The sequence below is a fragment of the Haemaphysalis longicornis genome, unplaced genomic scaffold (assembly GCF_048455015.1).
Source record: "Haemaphysalis longicornis isolate Haplotype H1 unplaced genomic scaffold, Haemaphysalis longicornis Haplotype H1 scaffold_4, whole genome shotgun sequence".
NCBI classification, from domain to species: domain Eukaryota; kingdom Metazoa; phylum Arthropoda; class Arachnida; order Ixodida; family Ixodidae; genus Haemaphysalis; species Haemaphysalis longicornis.
In genome coordinates, this window is record NW_027526361.1 from 208362243 (window position 1) to 208371813 (window position 9571).

The 9571-nt window shown below is 48.8% G+C and overlaps 1 pseudogene; it reads left to right on the plus strand.

The window, feature by feature from the left end:
• Window positions 1-1123: 1123 nt before the first annotated feature.
• Window positions 1124-2012, plus strand: LOC144180755 (uncharacterized; annotated as a pseudogene).
• The last annotated feature ends 7559 nt before the right edge of the window (window positions 2013-9571 follow it).

Sequence of the window (9571 nt, forward strand, 5' to 3'; positions counted from 1 at the left end):
ATGCAGCAGGACTCTTCGGGTGTCTGTCAAATTCTGATGGGCCCCACTTGACACTCATCTGGAGGTTCACTAAGGTGTTTCCCGTCTACACAGGGTGGCGTACAATGCCATTCTTCGACAATGTCACTTTTTTCGGCGTTTCAACGTCGGCCCTGATGGATGCAAACACGTATTTGTTCGCAAGAAGCTGTAGGCCCTTGCCAACGCTGAAGAAACGAAGTTGTGTGCGGCAGCTCAAGAAATATCTTTTAAATGGTACATAGAAACTGCAATATAATAATGGTGTTAGCAAGAAAAAACTGGCAATACCCACATCTTTTTTCTTCACAAAGATTTTAATCTCCTCTCGGATATGCACTTGTGAATGAACTCACTGAACGCGACCGGAACACTAAAAATTTCGGTGCTCATTCAGCGCCTCTTTGAGCAGTAAAGGCAGCAGGGAAAACACTTCTTCCAGGTCATCTGAGCGCTGCATTATGATCCACATCTATACCAAGCCTGTATTAGCTGAACCAGACTAGTCGACTGTTAAACTGCATTCATGTGGAAGCGTCAGTAAAACATTCGCATTGTAGAATAAGACCCGAAGCAGCGGGTCACCTGGAACGTCGTCGTCCTGGTAAACGACTTCGATGGAAAGACGCGTAGACTCGAATTCTGTCGACTTCCGACATTTAATAAAGTTCGTAATCACGGGCTGAACCAAGAAAAACAAAGAAAAGCGAGCGCCGATACTATATTTTCTGTTCCATTTGCTTTTTGTCATGTGACAGCTCACTCTTTAACCCAGGCACCATTGGTGACGATACTAGCATCATCTCATGAAGTAACAGCGAATTAAGATGGTGGTTCCGCCACTACAGGGTGACTCCTAGCGTGAGGTGTGTAATGATAAATATATAATATGTTTTGATGCAGAGTCAGCGAAAATAAACTAGGAACAGGTACGTGCAATCGCGGCAGCCGACGAGGTTGGTCCGAGTTTTACGGTCATACGCTGCATTGGTCTAGTTGTAGCATTCAGTCACTTGAGGGGCCTTTGGTTGCCTTGGCGGGGTTTCAGTAGGAAACGAGCTTGAGTACGCTTTTCCAGTGCCGTTGTAAAAGGGGGATGAGACGATACCATGGCGAAGACTGTAGAGGTCGCCACCCTTCAGCCATTTAGTTAGGCTGCCACTAGCGTGTGGCGCCACTTATCTTGTGTATATATTCTGCCCCAAATAAAGTGTGGGACTTCTTTTGTCAGCTGGGCAGCTGTCGTGCGCATGGGCTCTTTCTGCGGGCTCGGGCCGCTCGTGCTCCCGCACGCTCGCGCGGCACCAGCCACACGACATGGTGTCAGAAATGGGATCGTAACGCCCCCTCGTCCCGGACTCGCCCCGACCGCATGACGATAGCCCTCGACGGAGCGGTGCCGAAAATGCTCAGCCTCCACCTCAAGCCACCCGCACCGTTCGAATTCACGAACCCCGGCAACTGGCCAGCATGGCTCAGCCGCTACGAGGACTACGCCGTAATTTCCGGGCTGACTCAAGCATCCGGCGACATGCAGGTTGGCTTGTTGTTGTACTGCATGGGGCCGGAGGCCCGCCCACTTCTCGAGACGTTCTCGCTCGACGCCGCATCACTCGCCTCATTTGAAGCGGTTGCCGCCCGCTTCACCGACCATTTTGTGCACCCGGCGAACGAACTTTACGTGTCGTCGCGTTTTCACCGGCGTGTTCAGTTACCCGACGAAAGCATCGACGCCTACTACGCCGAACTGTGTAAAATGGTGAAGCAGTGCAACTATCCGTCAGCTGAGGTGGAGCAAAGGCTTGTGCGCGATAGATTCGTCGTCGGCCTCAGCTACTCGCGCCTTTCGGACCAGCTTTGCCGGAACGCGAAGTTTACGCTCAAAGAAGCGTGGATGCAGTCCCGTCAATCAGAAGACGCCGACAAAAAAAAATGTTGCCCCAAAACTGCGCAGAGCACTCCCGCGAGCTACACCTCGACGCCGTACGCGATAAGAAGTTCGCCTCTCGCCGCCGCAACTACGATAAGCCGCCATCGCCCCCGCGGAAAGCAGAGCGCTCCTGCCAGTCATCAACATGTGAATTTTGCGGCCGCGCGCCACATCCACGTTCGAACTGCCCTGCACGAAACTCCGCCTGCAACTTCTGCAAAAAGAAAGGGCACTTTGCAGAAGTGTGCCGCGCGCGGAAGGAAAAACACAAGCTCGGTTCTATAAAACTACACGCTGACGGGACGCCCGCCGAGGCAAAGTTCGTCGACGTCACCATTGACAACTACACAGCGCAGTTCAAGGTCGATTCCGGAGCCGAGCTGTGCGTCGTTCCGAATGACTTCCCTGCGTTGCCGGCCAAGCTCGACCAAGTCAAACCCTGCTCACCGGACCCGGCGGTCAGCCGTTGTGTGTGCTAGGCTCGTACATGGCAAGACTTCGGTGGCCCGGGAAATTGAGCTCTCAGCGCTTGTACGTGATCCAGTCTCTCACCGTACCTCTTCTGAGACTGCCGGCGCTTCAAGCCCTGGAAGTTGTTAAGTTTCTCGATGAACTCCAGACTCCGAAAGCAAAATTGCGCGCGGAGCTATTCCAGGGATTGGGCACCCTCAAGGACGAGTACACGAACCTCCTTAGACCTGATGCCGTACCCTTCTCCCTAAGCGCGCCTCGCAGGATTCCCATCCCGCAGCTCGAGGTCGTCCGCCACGAGCTTGACATACTAGAGGAAGGAGGCGTGATTCGCAGGGTCAACAGCCCAACCCCGTGGTGCTCTGGTCTCGTTCTAGTCCGGAAAGCGGATGGTTCCTACCGGCTGTGCGTTGACTTGACTCAGCTTAACAAGGTTGTCCTTCGGGAACGCCACATTCTACCAACTGTAGAGCACGTCATTGGCCTCCTTGGCGACGCAACAGTTTTCTCAAAGCTGGATGCAATAGCCAGCTTCCACCAGGTAAATCTCTCTGCAGACTCCCAAGAGCTCACAACGTTCATCACCCCATTTGGCCGATACTGGAGGGATCTGATCTTTGAGCGCACGCGCGAGGAGCACGATGCCAGACTGGGCCAGGTGCTGTCTTGCCTTGCAAAAGCAGGCATCACGTTGAGCCAAGACAAGTGTCGTTTTGGTGTCTCCGAAGTCACCTTCCTAGGAGTCATCATTTCAGCACAAGGCATCAGGCCAAGTCCAGACGAGGTCGAAGCAATCAAAGCCATGAAGGCTCCAACCGACATCGCAGGTGTCCGGCGACTGGTCGGAATGGTGAACCATCTTGCCCGGTTTTTGCCATGTATCTCGGAGGTCACAGCTCCCATCAGAGCACTTCTACGCAACTCTGTTAGTTGGGTGTGGCAACATGAACAAAATGCTGCATTCGAGAAAATCAGGGAACTTCTGACGTCAGACCGTTGCATGGCCAAGTACCATCCGTCATACGCCACTACAGTTTCGGCTGACGCAAGCTCATTCGGACTCCACGCAGTCTTGCTGCAGGCACAGCCCTCTGGAGAGCGCTGCCGAGTTGCGTTTGCTTCGAGGTCAATGACCGAGACAGAGCAGCGTTACAGCCAGACAGAAAAGGAAGCGTTAGCAACAACATGGGCTATCCAACGGTTTGACGAATTCGTCCGCGGCATCACCTTTGATGTTGAGACAGTTCACCTACCACTCGTTTCACTCTTCGGCAAGATGAAGCTGGACGTGCTGCCGCCTCGCATACATAAGCTCTGGTTAAAGACCATGCGATACTAGTTCCGGATGCTGCACGTGCCAGGAAAGCTGCTCGCTATGGCAGATACCTTGTCACGCATCACCCAAAAGGCGTCCCTCCCCCTGGACACCGTGCAGTTGTTTGCAGCTCAAGTGGTCAGCAGCATGTCAGAAGCCTTGCCACTAAGCCCACAGGACGTGCGACAGGCACAAGAGTCCGATGGCGAATGGAGAGCCCTCACCTCCTTCTGCCAGAATCGTTGGCCACAGAGGTCCAAGCTACCATTGCACCTCTCCCAGTACGCCTCAGCAGCAGATGAGCTCTCTGTATGCAACGGTGTTCTACTGAAATGCACCAGGATGATCATCCCACATTCCCTTCGGCCGGCTGATTTGACGCTGTTGCACGAAGGACACCAAGGCATCAACAGGACGAAAGCTCTCGCTCGAGCGTTCATTTGGTGGCCTGGCATTTCGGCAGACATTACTCCTCTGGTAACCAACAGCGAGCAATGTGATTCCACTCAGGTGAATCTTGCAGAGCCTCTGGTCTCCACGGTCCTACCTGGATGTCCCTGGGAACTTGTCAGCATGGACCTGTTCCATCTCCGCAGCCAGAAATTCATCTTGGTGGTGGACTACCACTCCAGCTACCCTGAAGTTGTAACCCTGAGGTGCACAACGGCTAGGGCAGTCATTGACGTCCTCAAAAGCATCTTTGCCCACCATGGGAATCCGCGAGAGGTCAGACGGGACAACGGTCCACCGTTCTCTTCGCGTGAGTTTGCAGCGTTTGCGGCACCTTACGGCTTTGACCACGTCATCAGCACCCAGAACTATGCATAATCGAACGGAGAGGCGGAGAGAATGGTCAGGACCATCAAGGATTTGTTCCGCAAAGCAACAGATCCTCATCTGGCTTTGCTGAGCTACCGGGACACCACAGGAGTCGACGGCTTCAGCCCGGCCCAGCTCTTGATGGGGCGATAACTCCGAAGCAAAGTTCCAAAACAGGACTCCCAGTTACGTCCTCCCTGGCCGTTGAGGAAAGACGTGAGGAGCAAAGACGCAGCCTACAAGCGGAAACAGGCCGCTGACAGGCATCACAGAGCTCGAGATCTGCTATCGTTCCGAACAGGCCAGTGTGTCTGGGTGCGACCCGACCAGGTCAAGGCTACAGTACTCAGCCCAGCACGATGACCACGAAGCTATGTCGTGGAAACGGAGCAGGGTGGAGTCCTACAACGCAACCGGCGTCCCCGTCAATAATCCATCACTCACAGACCTCCAGAGGTCTGGTCATATTGACGAAGGAAACCCTAATTATGGTGTGACATCAACTGTTCAGGTTTTGACTCCTGTCTGTAGGGCTTCGCAGGTCAGCCCTACTGCTCCAATCTCGACCCAAATTATGAGTTTTATATGGACGTTCAAGCTATTGCAATGTTACTGAGACGCCGTGAAAGTGAGAGATCACTGTCAGGGTAAGTGAGACACGGCAAAAAGACCATTCCTAAGTAAAACCCAAGGATAGCAATTCGGAGACATCTGTGGTTGATATCAACTGCCATTATCAACTGCCACGTATCCTTCAGTGCAATTCTCGTGCAGTATATGAGGCTCACACGGATCTTAAATTTCATATAACCAATCTTTGATCACATGTCCTTTTACAAGAGTCCTGGCTATAATATGGCTAGCACGCCGCCCAATTTTACTGTTTCTTGTATATAGGGCAACAATAGGTGGCGGCTTGCTGATTCCGATAACTCTGAAGTTTTACAAGAAATCCAAATTATGGAAATTCAAATTCAAATTCAAAACTATTTATTTATGCATTTAAATTTCACGTTGCAAGAAGTGTGGTCAACAATGCAGCACCGGCGCTGGCTTGACGACGACACTACCCCATTTACACACGTTGCCCGGTAGCGCAGCTTTGCCGTTCTCTAATAAAAGTAAATGTCATATGTTGAAAAATTTGAAAAAATGAACAGAAACAAGTTGAACCTCAGTCGACCAACCAAGGTCGAAAAAGAACAGATGAAAACATAAAAAAGAAAGAGAAAAAATTAACAGAACAAGTTCTAAATGGTACAGTATACAATGCCCAGTTCATACGAAACAAATATGCACCTTATTGACATCCTAGAGGTTTTCACAACTTGCGCCATAGTAAGACATAAAAAACAAGCATGAATGATGATGATGATGTTTTAGTTTTAATGGCGCAAGGCCAACTAATGGGAAAGAGCTCCAAACAAAAGTGATAACATGAGAGCGAGTAAAAATAAACAATGTAAAACAACGTAAAGAAGATGACTGGTGTAAAGGGCGAGGTTGTCAAGGTGCATGATAAGAACTGAGATTTGAAAACTTGACTTTGCTAAGAAACTTAAAAGTACATTTATGGGTGATTATGGGGTCGTCCCTCAAAAAGTACGATGGGTGTAGTGGATTGTGTTGTGTGTATAGTAGAAGTGCCTGTGTCGTGTGGTTTCTGGTGCCTGGCATTGTATGAGGGTGTGGATCACGGATAGGGCCTCTCCGCACCTGCTGCACGGAGGTCTTGGAGATCCAGTGAGGAGGTGCGAGTGCGTTGCGTGCTTGTGCCTTACCCAGAATCAAGCCAAGGCGACTTCGATGTATTTATTGCGTGTGTCGGTGGTGTATGGTCCCAAGTGGGGTTTTTATTACGTGTTACTTGTTGTCTGTTTGTTTGCTCCAGTGTGTTTGCCATGTTTTGCGAAGCTGTTGTCAGATATGTAGTTTCACGTCGGTGTAGGGTAATGTGGTTATGTGTACTGCATTCGAGAGTGTAGCAGCAGCAGCCATTTGATCCGCGGCTTCGTTCCCGGCTATACCAGAGTGGCCAGGGACTCAGCAAAGGACCAGTTCAAATTTGCGTACATACAGAGACATAATACCCTTGACGATCAGATTGACAACGGGGTATTTCGTAGACTTTGTTGATGACAATGCCCGCACAACACTGAGGGAATCTGTATAGATAATGGGTTGTGGGATATGGCTTAGAAGTATATGATTGAAAACATGAAGTACACCATAGGCCTCTGCCGTAAAGATACTAGTATGGCTATTCAGAGTTCTAGTCACATTAAGGCCGGGCCCATGCGCCGCGCAGGACACAGAGGTGGCAGTTCTAGAGGCGTCTGTATAAAATTCAGAGCACTCATAGTTCGGCTGCAAATACAAGAAATGGTTCAGAATTGCACATGTGGGAGCTCGGTTATTATCTACATGTGTGAAAGATGTGTCGCATGATACAGGGCGGAGATGCCATGGTGCTATAAAATCTGCTAGAGAGTTTGGATGGTGTTTTAAAAGGAGACATCAAGCTCTGACGCTTCCTCTCTAACTCTAAGAGAAGGGCGCAGAGAACAATGGTCGATATAGGAGGGGTTCAGTCGTGAATGTATCATAAAAAACCGATTTAAAAGAATGGTGAGGCATGGATGAAATTTTCAAAGCTTAAAGGAGATCTGTGTATGCTCGCTGACGTTGTAGGCTCCACTTATTACACTCCACATAGAGGCTTTGGACGGGGCTAGTACGGAAGGTGGAACATGCCAGGCGGAGCCCCAGATGAAGCACTGGGTCCAGCATTTTGAAAGACGGTTTACTTGCTGACCCATAAAACACACTTCCATAGTGCAATCGTGAACCGATCAGGATAGAAAAAACACGTAAAAGAAGTTGTTTGTCAGCACCATATGAAGAGTGGGAGAGAACCTTGAGTATATCCATTGCCTTCAAGCATTTATGTGTAAGTTTTATATGTGGAATGAATGTGAGCTTGTTGGCAAGGACTACACCTAAAAACTTGTGTTTATTTCTGACTGGAATTGAGACACCATTGAGTTTGATGTCTGGATCAGGCCGAATGCCACGTCTTTTAAAAAATAAAACAGAAGTACACTTTCCCGGATTATATTTAAAACCGTTGTGACTCACTCCACCTGGCGTCACACCGTTTTCCTGCACATGAACCTAGAGAGTGCAATTCCAACTCGCACGCAAAACGCTCTTTCAGATAAGTAGCTGGCAAGTGTGTTCAGCATGTTAACCGACAGCCGAAGGACTTCAGGTCACTTAAGATGCCGTACTGCCACGCGGTATCGTACGCTTTTTCACGATCAAAGAATACTGTCATACAGTATTGCTTGTGGAGGAGAGCATCTTTGATATAAGACTCGAATGCAACAAAATTATCGTTGGTAGATGGACCCCTGAAGTCTGCCTGGTAGCTCTCGGGAAGACCATTGTATTCTAAGAAATACGCAAGTATCCTGTTTATCGTCTTCTGGAAGAGCTTACACAGGCAGCTTGTCAGGGCAATGGGACCATAACCGACAGGAGAGGAAGGGTCCTTCCCTTCCTTTAGGAAAGCCACTACTAAGGCCTCCCTCAAAGAGCGCGGAATGTGCCCCGAAAGGAACATTTTATTGTAGAGGTGAAGAAGTGTTTCAAGTGTGCCTGCATTTAGGTGTTGTATCAATGTGTATGGAATCCTGTCTGCACCTGGAGCTGAAGGCTTACAAGTACCGAGTGCGACCTTTAGCTCATGAACTTAAAAGGGGGTGTTATGAGTTCGACTTATTACTGTCTCACAAGGACGACTTCTTACATGATGCTTTGCGTTTAATGAAAGAGTTGGTGTAATGTGCTGATCTGGACACGCGTTCGAAGTGTTGTGCAAGCGTGTTCACCTGGTCTTCGAGTGAGTCCCCTGTTGTGCTAACCAGGGGCAGGCTGTGTGTCTGTTGTTCTTTTAGTTTGCGTATTCGTGTCCAGACTTTGTGAGTATCGGTGTATGAGTTGATAGAAGTGGGGAAGGCGCGCCAACTCTCCCTTTTTGCCTCACAACGCACACGCTTCCCAAGAGCCTTTGCCTTTTAAAAGAAATGAGATTATCTGACGTGGGGTATCGACAAAGGATACCCCACGCCTTGTTCTGGGCCTCTCGCGCCAGCATACAGTCCTCGTTCTACCAGAGCCTCCTTGGGTTGCGGGACGCACTGGAGTACTGGGGAATGAACTTTTCGGCGGTGTCGAGTATGTGCGCCGTGATGAGTTGGGCCGCTTCCACCACGTGTAGGTGTTCTATGGTTGTGTGGTGTAGTGTAGATGTTCCTGTGAATTTACTCCAGTTTGCGTTTGAATCTATAAACCTGTTATGGGAAGATGGACTGCATGGGCCTTTACCTTTATATGGTATTGAAATGGGGAAGTGGTCACTATCATATGGGTCCGTGCCCACACCCCACTCAAGACATGGAAAGAGAACTGCAGAACCAATAGCCAAGTCAAGGTCGGAGTATGTGCTGTACCATCTTTGTATCACTTTGTACCTCTTTTTTTGTACCACTTTGTACCACTTTGAATCTTTGTACCACTTTGTACCACTTTGAAACTGTATCTCCAATAAAGACTAATTGCAATGCTGGCTATCCTTTCGTTCATGCTACAGTATTCTTCTGTGTTACCAGTTATGCTTTTATAGACTAGGAATTGTACTACCAGTTCTGTTTTGTCGACTAGACTACAGTAACATACGACGTGTCCATGTTTTATAACTGTTAAGGCTTCATCGGTCCTCTAAGAAAAATAAAAATATTATTATTAATATTATTATTATTATTATTATTATTATTCCATCTTCTGTTGCTGTTTTTCATAAATCAGTTCCTGTATTTTGTTTCATACATTCATGTTTAATTGAAGCTTTGTGTTTTCGCCTATATCTGCGAATATGTTTTTATGTCTGCTTACTTCACCCAACTGCTGTGACCATTGTTCCATATACTTTTGCCATTGATCCACCATTAGAGTTT